This window comes from Aptenodytes forsteri, unplaced genomic scaffold, assembly GCF_000699145.1.
Source record: "Aptenodytes forsteri isolate BGI_AS27 unplaced genomic scaffold, ASM69914v1 Scaffold257, whole genome shotgun sequence".
In the NCBI taxonomy this organism is placed as follows: domain Eukaryota; kingdom Metazoa; phylum Chordata; class Aves; order Sphenisciformes; family Spheniscidae; genus Aptenodytes; species Aptenodytes forsteri.
Genome location: NW_008795194.1, coordinates 5671045 through 5681315, shown reverse-complemented (window position 1 = coordinate 5681315; position 10271 = coordinate 5671045). Strand labels below are relative to the sequence as shown.

At 40.8% G+C, this 10271-nt stretch overlaps 1 protein-coding gene across 2 annotated transcripts in view; it reads left to right on the top strand.

The window, feature by feature from the left end:
- Positions 1-10271, top strand: part of NRP1 (neuropilin 1) — a 115810-nt gene that overhangs the window by 4021 nt on the left and 101518 nt on the right. The gene's annotated exons all lie outside the window — the stretch shown is intronic.

The window sequence follows — 10271 nt, the reverse complement described above, 5'->3', positions numbered from 1 at the left end:
GGGGAAGGTTGTGGTGTGTGTGTTAAAAAGATCTTTGCATCTTTTTGAGCTTTCTAAAGTGTATTTGAACTCTGTGCCTGATGGGGGAGAGGCGAGTGGATGATGGTGATGATGCACGTTATGGGGATGCGATTAGGGTGAGGCACCGTTGTGTGTTTGTTGGCCTGTTTGCTTTTTTGAGTAAGTCTCTGGAGTTTTAAAAACTAGTTCCCTTTCATTTTGTATCCCCGCAGCTACAAACAGCCTATGGCAGAAACAGGCAATTTATAAACTGCCAGATCCTCTTAACGCAGAGTTAGTCTGGGGGAAGGTGGTGGTGTGTGTGTTAAAAAGATCTTTGCATCTTTTTGAGCTTTCTAAAGTGTATTTGAACTCTGTCTGCCTGATGGGAGAGGCGAGTGGATGATGGTGATGATGCACGTTATGGGGATGCGATTAGGGTGAGGCACCGTTGTGTGTTTGTTGGCCTGTTTGCTTTTTTGAGTAAGTCTCTGGAGTTTTAAAAACTAGTTCCCTTTCATTTTGTATCCCCGCAGCTACAAACAGCCTATGGCAGAAACAGGCAATTTATAAACTGCCAGATCCTCTTAACGCAGAGTTAGTCTGGCACTTACTCTCACCCATTAAGCGGCAGTGGACTGCAGGACTGATAGTCATATTTCCCCCTTTCACCCTTTACTCCTGATTTATAGCCAGTAGCTCTTCTTTCCCCTCCTCCTGCTCTACTGTAGTGCCCTGAGAGGAGGAAGGGGATAGCTGAGGCTCCCTTTGCTCCCCTGTGCTTGCATTCCCTTTGACTATCTATTTCCAAGAGTGAGAAGGGGAGTCAGAGCCTCCCAGAAGCTGTTCCCCACTTTTCCCCAAATCTGTAAACCACGTAGCTTGCACAAGGCAACACATGGTCAGATCATTCCCCTCTTCGACATGCCCTCTAAATTCAGCCTACTTGTTTCATGAAGAAAATATTTTAGTGATTCATTATTTAAAAATTTCTTGAGTATCATGGTTTTTTTCATTCCCCTCTGACAACTGCAAGAGAGAGTTAGTGTACATTAATGCTACCAGTCAAGGTTTTCTCTGCATGTCAGGAAGAGATTAAACTCAATAGCCATTGGTGTTTGGCATTTCATGGGAGTATTCAAGATTTTAGAGGATTTGGTCCCGTAAAATGATGCTCAGCATTGTCAGGAGTGGTTGTAATGGACCATAAGGTTAGAGTGTTGGACTTAGAGAAAGAGAGCGACTGTACTCAAGCACTTAATTTTTACCATGCACATCTTTTTCCTATTATTTAATAAATTGATTACCTAGATCACAATTATTGATTTCCCTTAAAATGAAGATCTTTAATGATGCAGTGTGGTGCTTCGTTGCTTTTTTGTTGTTTTTTATAATCTGTTATGCATCAGCATTTCAGTACCATAGTTGAGTGATAATGCAGGAAAACCCTATGCTCATAAAACTAAACTGACTCTTCGTTCAAATTTTTACTGTGGTGTTGGAGCTGCAGCTCGTATTCATGCCATATGTTCACACACTGACTTCCCATTCTTTAATTTTTAATTTGTTGTACTCAGACAATATTTCACTTCCCTGTGTCTTCTTGATACGGGTTTTGCTTTTGTTCTGTCGGACAGTGCTAATGCTTTAAAATGTTTGTCTGTCTCTCTTTGTCCCTTAGATAGAGATTAGGAAATTAAATCAAGCATATTTCAGTGTCAAATCCTTTTTGTTCCTTGCTAGAATACATGTTTTTCCAATGCTGTAAAACCAACGTGGTCTTTGACAGCAGTAAAGTGGTGTACAGCATACAATTATTTGAAGAACAAGTAATCTTTGTGGCATGGTGTTGTGCTAAACAGTGCTAGACTGAGCTGAACTGGGTCCAGGGAAGGGATTGATTCCCTCCCTTCTCAATATTCATTGTCCACTCTCCCCCCTGCATTATTTCTTCCTCTGAAAGGGGGCCCAGTGCAGTAATGAGATGGTAGTGGGTGGAAGGAAATCTCTAAACAGGGTTGTTTGCATTGTCTTTGCAGTGTGCGATGGTGATGACTTTACCGTTATTTGGTCTATGCTGAAATGCTAATCTTCTAGGCTATGCTAAATTACTCAGCTGCTACTTCACTTATGTTTAAAATTGCTCTTTTTAACTTGAGAGGGATTGTATTTGTGCCAAAAAACTTAGGACCAGAATAATAGAAAATGATTTCAGCAACAGGAATTTGTCAACAATCTCTGTGGTTTGAAATTTCAGTGTCTACTTAGAAAATTCACGTTCCTTGTACCAAATATTGGGTACAACAGGAGATTAATGCAATAAAACGTATCACAAGATATTTTGGGTTTGCAGCTAAGTACATTTTGATTTCCTAATATACTTAGTTTATTAGCAACTCAGTCTGCAATCTAGAAATGTGCAATTTAGGTTACACTCTAGTTTACTGAAAGGTTTAGCACTGAAAATTAATAAGCACTTAAATATAAAATGCAGATAGAAAATGAGAGATAGGGGAATTCATGTCTGGGAACAAAAAATGCCCCATACAATTAGAGTAGACTAGAGGAGAAGATTAGCTTGCTGGCCTAGCTCCCAAAATCCTCTTTATAATGCCGTTCATCACATCTTAGACCTTAGTTAGCATTGAAAGCAACTTTAATAACAAGGACTCCGTGAGCCCAGGGAGGGAAACAATGTGACTTTGGAAAGGTTACCTTCTTGTTCTGTAGTGTCAACAAGAAAATCAAGAGGCCTTATCTTTTTTGAATATTACTCTATATAGAGGGCTAGATGTGTTGAAATGTAAAACTGGCAAAAGGTTGATCCTCTGAGGAGAATCAAAAGCAGCAAATCTAAGTATTAGGTGTACTGAAGCTGTTCCTAGTTAGTCTCTTTGTATGTTAGGGTTTGGAATTAATTTTAAAAATATGCCCTTGATTTACCTACTTATTATGCTATGCTTTAATGAATAAGTATTTCTCAAATTACTCCTCATAAAATTCATATATGTCTGATTTCCTGATGATCAGAACCGTTTTAGTTGTTTTATATTTCAAGCAAACATGGTGAAAATTCCTGTTTCTCTGGAGGCATTCCAAAGGACTCAACTTTCACAGTTTTGAAGAATAAAGATACGCAAATAATTAAAAATATGTTCACACAAGCTAGGTTCATCTAATAAAAAATCTTCTAGCCAGAACTACTGAACCAGCATAATGGAAATACTGGGTCTCGGCGGGAAGTATACAATCATGTCAACCACAGATTGTTATCAAGGACATACATAATGAAAAAATACGGAGTCCCTTTAACTTTTAACTTTAATGAGTATTATGCCTTCTCTTCAGGAGGCCAAGAAACAGAAATTATGGTTGTACTTTAAGAGAAAAATAGTTTCTGTTTGCCGTTTTGCCTTTTCTCAAGCAAGCCCCAATAACAGCCATGCATTTTCGGAGTCGGGAACATGGTTAAAATGAATAGAAGAGACAAAACATATGGCTACGTATTAGTTAAAATGCTCCAGTGTTTGTTGCATGTGGTAAATGCTTTTCAGCACTTAGTGCAAGCTGTACAAGGCTCGTGTTGCTGAAGTACCCTACTGTGTAAATGTAGCCATCTTGAATCTAGTAAAACTTTATACCTAGATAATAAACAAGAATGTCACTGATACAGTACTTTGAATTTATGGAACTTTTCCGGTTTCCCAGCAATGCACACGATCAGCATGATAATTTATAATGGTTTGTGACAAATGTTGCAGAGCAAAGAGGTGTGTGGTTACATTCAGATCAGATGTCATTATCTAGGGAGCAATAAAAATTTCACAGACACTAGGTTAAAAACATTAAGAAAATGAATGTGAAGCTTCAGAAGAAAAGGGCTTAAGAAAGGTGGAGGGTTGGGTAGAGAAAGCCCAATAGTGGTTTCCTTACTGACAAATTATTGACTTTGTTGCCAGACTTGACTGTATTGTTTTACAAGGTTTTCATAGATATACCACACAGCACAATTGTTTTATTGGCCATCATTTATAGACATAAAGAGTAAATATCATCCTTGGTTGACAACCATACAGCATATACACAATGCTGTCAAATCACTTAGAATGGAAAAATTGCCCATTTTGGAAACATTCGAGTTGTAGAAGGAGAGATGTCATAGGTAATTATTCTTTATATTGCCTTTACCAGGGATTAGTTACACTGATGAGATTAGAGCTGTATAGAAATTGCAGTCATAGCATACAGGGCAAAAAATACCTATGTTTGTTTATATAGAAGAAAACAGCTCCTCCAGATCCTTGAGTAAGGAAGAAAGGAATGGCTATCCAGACCTACAGAGTGAAACTGTAGCCCTGCGGAACTCCTATAGACCTTAATGACGTTAGAAATTCATCCATCCATTTCATTTCTAAATAATGTCAATGGATTTATGCTATAAATCTGTAGGTATAACAAACTGAGGCTGGTAAGATAAACAGGAGCAAGGCAAGCCACGGCTCAGCCTTTCTTTAGTTTCTGCAAAGTTTAAGCTTTCATTTACTTTTGTCTAAATCCTGGTTCCTATTCCTCCATGCAGCGAGATCTGCTTTGTGCAGACTTGGTGTCTCGTGTTTCCCTCGTGCAGAGGTGGTTTGAGCCCTTTGGGTTGAGCCGATGGGAGTAAGAGAAGCCCCGGATGGCACTGAGCTGCCGTGGCAATGCAGCGGTGCACATGTCCTAGCTGCCCATCTAGAGGAGAACCGCCTGTAAAGGACATCACTGGGCTGCCCGTCAAGCCTTGCCTGTCAGAAGGGTCCTGTGAATGGCTGCAGACATGATAGCTGCTTTCTGACTGCCCAGAGGCACAGCTAGAGCCTGGCTCTGGCCTTACCAGCCCTGAACTGCTCCCACAAACTGCACCAAGGACATCTCAGGTGTAATGGAGGGTCTGGGCCCAATGCAGCCCCGTTATCGTTGGAAGCAATGGGAATTTTGCCCTCCGCTTCCACAGAGCTGTCTCCTGTTATTCTTTAAGGCTGTGAGGAAGGGTGCAGCACAGGCCCCGTAGGACTGGTTTATGACTGTATCAGTCGTTTTGATGGCAAATGTCAGCCAGAGCTTCCTAATTCCCTCTCCCCCTGCTGCTGTTGAGCGCAGCAGGCGGTGAGGTGACTGCAGCTGACAACACGAGGTAAGCAGCAGAGCTAGCAAAGGAGCAGATTCATTCAGGCCTGTGAGAGGCAGGGACCATATTCATATTTGCCCATGGTTGAGCAGAGAAGTCTGAAGGAGCCAAGGCCTCAAAGCTTTCAAACAGAAATATGGTTTTAATGGCCTGGTCCCGCTCCTCTGGGCGTCAGTGTTGGGCTTTTAGCTGCTTGCCTCAGGACGAGATACCCAAGCGCAGCAGGAATGCCCTCTCCTCACCTGCTGAGGGCAATGGGAGGAACGCCCATGCTCCCATGTCTGCTTTAATTTGAATTAACTAAATCACCTAGCCCACACACCTTGAGCCACCCCACTGCGTACTTCACTGCAGGAGGCTGGCAAAGGCCTGAATGTCTCTCTGTCAAAGCCAGGCTCGACACAGCCATGAGCAGGACGTGGGGCCCCGCACCGACCCACTGGGAAAGCCATACCCGGGCCAAAGGGGCGTCTTCTCCACCCCCTTGTCTCTCTCAAAAATCTGTCCCTCAAGAGCTGTTTGGGGTTACTGAGAGATTCTTTGGGAGTACTAAGGGGATGAAGGGCACAATCCTTCATTCTATCCCCCAAACAAGAAACAAGTATTTTTGGCATAATTTAGGATGAGTCGTTGCACTGGATTTGTGGGGCATGTGATATCTCATGTTTCTGGGTGCACTGCAAGGGCATTTCTCTACTCTATATAAAGCACACGAAAGGCTTTCTCAGGGAGCGTGCTGCTAGACTCCAGACAGCCCTGCTGGTGACCACTGCTATTTGATATCCTCTGGAAGGCTACAGTAAACCGTGCCAAGGAAAGGAGTCAGCCCAGAGCCTGCGCAGGATCAGGGAAGCAGAAAACACTTGTTGCAGTAGACATGGAACGTGTTACCTCCCCTACACACACACACAAATAATTCTTTTCCTTAACTTAAAGTTCTGGATTGTGGAAGTATATACAAGTATGTGCTCTTTGCTACAAGATTTAATATGTATTTGCACACAAGTATCAGATGCAAGTATCTAAAGATAATGCTGTTATTTTATTGTGCTTTAGAGACTAAAGAAGAGTTGAAAGAAGTTGGACATTATATTGTTTTTCTGATTACACAGCGTAATAAACCGACTCTTTGGTTGTTTATCCAAGCAGTTAGCTCTTGTGAGAGTCTCTTTTGTCAAACTGTTTAACAATTCATTCTTTTAAGAGTAGCAGTTTGGGTTTGAGTTTTCTCAGGAAAAGGTAATAGGGAAACCATGACCGCACTGCCTGGTCATAGCTAGAGAATCTGTGCTTGCCTGCGTTTGGGGCTGAGGTGTTGGGTGCAGAGCCTGGTTTTGCACTCTGTGTATGGGTGCATTCTCTGGCACAGTAGAGTCTTGACTTGGGTCTCTGTACAGTAGCACATTAAAATTATAATAACAATCATATGGAGGCATTTCTATTAATCCAGACAGTTAAGTGAACTGTGGGGAGAATTCTGTCTTGATGTGTTTCAACCAGATACCTTTCAGACAGGAAAAAATTTGAGGGTCAAATATGGATTCCCATGAGCCTAATCCTTCATCCTTTCTGTGGACAGAGATAGACATTCAGAACAGAGGGCTGAGTCCTTTCTAAATTGAAACCCAGAGTCATTGGCATTAGCCCCATGAAACACTCAATATGTTTTCAGTCAACCCCACCCTGCTCTCCTCTCTATCCCCCTCTCCTGTGCTAATGTAATTAAAACAAAAACTTATGTGTTGCTGAAAATTAGTTTCTTAATTATAGCTTATTGCAAGCTATAACATTGGATCATAATTTGATAATTATGATAGAGATTTTTATACAGCTGATGTAAAACCAAATTCAATTATTTTCTTTTGTAGTATTTCCAAAATGAAATTATGTCTGAAAACAGGATATACATGCAGTCACATGTATATGTCTAGACTTATATATCACACAGACCTACCTGGATATATGCATGTGTTACATGCACCTCTTTTAGACTGTGCATATACTCACATTTATGCATATAGTATAGATTTCTTAGTTTATGTAGAAGTTCCTAAAGTAAATCTACTAATTAAAGTGCTAATACCCATCTTAAGGCTGATAATTAGGTATAAAGAGAAAAAGAGACAGGATTAGTGTTCAGATCATGTTCCAAATGCCTCTTAATTGGGTGTTTGTAATCAATCCTGATTGCAAGAGGCAGTGGTTTGGCAGAATAAAGAATGAAAAAGGCTTAGCCCTACTATTTTCCTGTTAGTTGACTTGGCCATAGTATTTAGGTCAGGATCCAGTGTCAAACAAGGTAATTTTGTCAGCCTTAGCGATACTCATAAAACATATAAAAATCTTTTCTAATGATATTTTTTCTAGCTAAAAACTCTCTCAAGCTAGAGTTATTTTTATCCAGAATCTTAAAAAGTGTTTTCAAGTGAACCACAGAAAAGATTTTGTTCTCCTGGCCTCCATCCACCACTGACTTCTGAAATCAGGTCTGAGTTCACTGTGGGTCTTTCATTGCATTGACCTTGGCACTTTTCTCACCAAGTCACAGTTTTCCACCACAAAACCACACAGCTTGGTGTAATGATTATTTCTTTATCCCAAGTAACCAAACAATTTTTTAAACAGGGTGACAGATCTCCTTCTTGCACTGTGGGAAAGAAGCACCTGGCCATTTCCAAATAGAGTTTTAATGAACTTCCTGAAGGAGATTTGAGAGAAGTTTAATAAGTCACCTGCCAACTTTTTGGGATCATAGGTCATTTGCTTTTCTGTAGGAATTCGCAAAAATGTGAGAATAACCCCCTTCACAAGTCCTAAACTTCCACGGAGGAAATTGATTTTCATGGGCAATATCAAAGGTTTTTAAAAATGTAACCTCAAAAAATCAAATTTCTGATTGTTTCTCACACATAAGGTACTGTGAAACTCTGTGATCCACAAAGCTGGTTGTGAACTGTGTGAGCTTTATAATAATTCATTTAAACAGAAAAGGATTGTGCATATTTAGACTCATCTTGCATGTTAATAGCATTACAAGTATTTTACGTAATGCTATAAAATGAAGAATTTAGATGGCTCAAAAGGACCATTGAGAAAATATCTCCATATGTGGAAGAGACACCCATTTGACGTGGTGATTTCTTCCAGAAGAAACTATGCACATCCCAGAAGCACAATAACCAGCTCTTGTACAGGAGAAACTGGACGGTTGTCTGCTGCCTTCCACGCTGATGTGGAGCTGCAGTAGCCACATGCCCCATGCCTCCCCTAAATACAGATGGGCCGAGCCTCACACTGAATGAGAGCCTGGATTAATCCCTTCCTTACACTGCCAGCAGCTTGGGCTCCATTGCACATGTGCACTGTGGGCTGCTCCGTGCCCCCATGTGAAGACACAACCCATCAGAGCTGTGGGGTGGGAGCGGGGCTGGAGCACCCCACTGAAGCGGGGGTACGCACTGCCCTCACAGCTCAGCCCTGGGCTGCGGCCGTGCCCCGCTGCTTTTCATATTGAAAAAGAAGATACAGATAGTCTTTTTTTTTTTTTTTTACAACATTCCTTCTTAAATTGGAAGTTGGTAACCTAGAGAAAAATAGAGAGGTCTGTTCACACCCATGTAATTGTTCTGCCTCAAGCTTTGAGAAATGCTCCCTCACAGCCAAAGTTTTGCTCATCTTATTCACATAAACAGTCTTGCTGAAGTCAATTAAAACAACAGACTCACTTGTGCAGGGCTAATAGCTAGGACATACATTTATGGCACTACACAAATTAATAATTACTTTTTATAACAATGGATTTCAGATGCTTGCAGAGTAATTTACAATACAGTAGAAAATTCAGCTTCATTCTTTTTTGTCCCCTCAATTCATAAATCACCATAAATAAGTTATCATTTCTTCTTCAGAATCTTAGTTCGTAATAGCGAAGGTTTGGGACAAGTTGCTAAGTGCATGGGTAGGAATCAAAGTTCGCCTTGTTGTAGGATCTTGTGCCAATCTGTCATTAAGCCAGACAACTTCTAGCGACTTTCCTCTGATGTATTCATCTGTAACAAGGGAAGCAGATCAGCAATTTAGAAAAGCTTTAGCTTGATCACCATGCAGAAATGTAGGCTACGCTGCCTATTTCCATAGCGATCACTCCACTTTGCCAGATGCAAAATGGGAGGCTTACATCCCTCATGCTAAAAACCCTTTTTAGAGGAAATCCTAGGCTGTTGCTCCGCTGGAGTAGCTTTAGTTAAGTCTGGAAAAATATGTAAAGGTAGCTCTTAAATAAATGTTCTTTTTTTCTGTTTCACAGCCATCTCCATAATCTGTTTTGGAGACAGAGGCATAAGATGTATTAACATGGCAGGCATACGTTCTGATTGCTGAGTGTTTTTTGACATTCCCACAAAACCCCTGAGACTTTGTGTCACAATTCAGTAAACTTTATCTATTTGTATATTCATATCTGGGCTTAAACCCAAAACTTCTTTACATGCATTTACAGCAGACAATTTAGGTTCATCTCCTTGTATTTCAGATGGCAAGCAGTTAAAGCAGCTACACATTTTAACCACTCTATATAGTCTAACATTCTAATGCATTTCAAAAGTTTTCTGTTGTGTTTCAATAGCACATACACTATATAATGTAGGCATATAAAATAGATATAGGACCACACTGAGCTGCGAAGCAAGTCAAGACAGCTCCACTGATGCAAATAGTGTTGCACCTGCTAATAGCTCAAACACAAAATATCATAAGCATATTGTATTATGTTCCTTACTGGTTTCCATTTTCATTTATCATACAATCCAGAATCAGAGAATCATAGAATCATTGAGGTTGGAAAAGACCTCTAAGATCATCGAGTCCAACCGTTGACCCAACACCACCATGACCACTAAACCATGTCCCTAAGCGCCTCATCTACACGTCTTTTAAATACCTCCAGGGATGGGGACTCAACCACTTCCCTGGGCAGCCTGGTCCAATGTTTAGCCACTCTTTCAGTAAAGAAATTTTTCCTCACGTCCAATCTAAACCTCCCCTGGCGCAACTTGAGGCCATTTCCTCTCGTCCTATCGCTTGTTACTTGGGAGAAGAGACTGAC